General features: G+C 58.8%; 1 protein-coding gene across 2 annotated transcripts in view; it reads right to left on the bottom strand.

Annotated features, from left to right (window-relative positions):
* The window catches only part of Traf5 (TNF receptor associated factor 5), a 31,957-nt gene that overhangs the window by 2,087 nt on the left and 29,042 nt on the right, over positions 1-828 (bottom strand). The window lies entirely within an intron of this gene.

The raw sequence follows: 828 nt of genomic DNA, 5'->3' as shown, positions 1-828 counted from the left end.
CACACACACACACACACACACACACACACGCGCGCGCGCGCGCGTGCCATGCACATCGCTGACTCAGTGGACGCCACGCCTTAGTAAGCTGTCATGGAGCAAACAGGGATGTGTCCCCTGAACCCAAAGCGTGCCTAAGAGCAAGACAAAGTGGACATCCACCTTGAGTGAGCTCTCATGCTGCCCTATCCTCCTCTAACTGGTGTGTGTGTGTGTGTGGGTGTGTGTGGGTGTGAGGCCTGTGTGGCACAGAGGGTGGGCGTCTCCTCACTTGTGTCTTAGCCTCTTAGAGGTCTTCCCACTGAGCGCATCCCTGCTGCTCCAGCTTGTCCTGGGAACCCCGCCTCAGCCGCCGGTGTGTGAGGGTGACGCTAGCACTCAGGTGGCTGTGGGGTCCAGGCCCCAGGCCACCTCTACACAGCAGGCGTGTGACCCACAGAGACCTCCCGCCCTATGACGAAGTCCGCACCTCAAAGCTGCTGCTGCTGGTAGTATTATAATCGCAGTGCATTCTGCATGTGAAGAGCTCTGTCCTTAGCGCGTGTGTGAGTGCAGGCACGTAAGTGCCACAGCAGGCCCTCGGGGTTCACAGGGTAACTTTCAGGAGCTGGTTCTTCCCCTCCGCTGTGTGGGTTCCAGAAATCAAACTCTGGGGTCGTTGTGTCACATGAGCGGGGGCTGTTTGGGGGGTTAGGAGGTTCGGCCTCATTGGAGGAAGTGTCACTGGGCTTGGGTTTCAGAGGACTTGTGCCGTGTCAAGCTAGCTCTCTGCCTCCTGTCCGTGGATGGGGTGTGAGCTCTCTGCCTCCTGTCTGTGGATGGGGTGTG

This window comes from Psammomys obesus, unplaced genomic scaffold (assembly GCF_907164565.1).
Source record: "Psammomys obesus unplaced genomic scaffold, mPsaObe1.curated_primary_1811, whole genome shotgun sequence".
Taxonomy (NCBI): Eukaryota; Metazoa; Chordata; class Mammalia; order Rodentia; family Muridae; genus Psammomys; species Psammomys obesus.
Note: the sequence above shows the minus strand (reverse complement) of the source record. Positions and strands in the feature narration are given on the sequence as shown.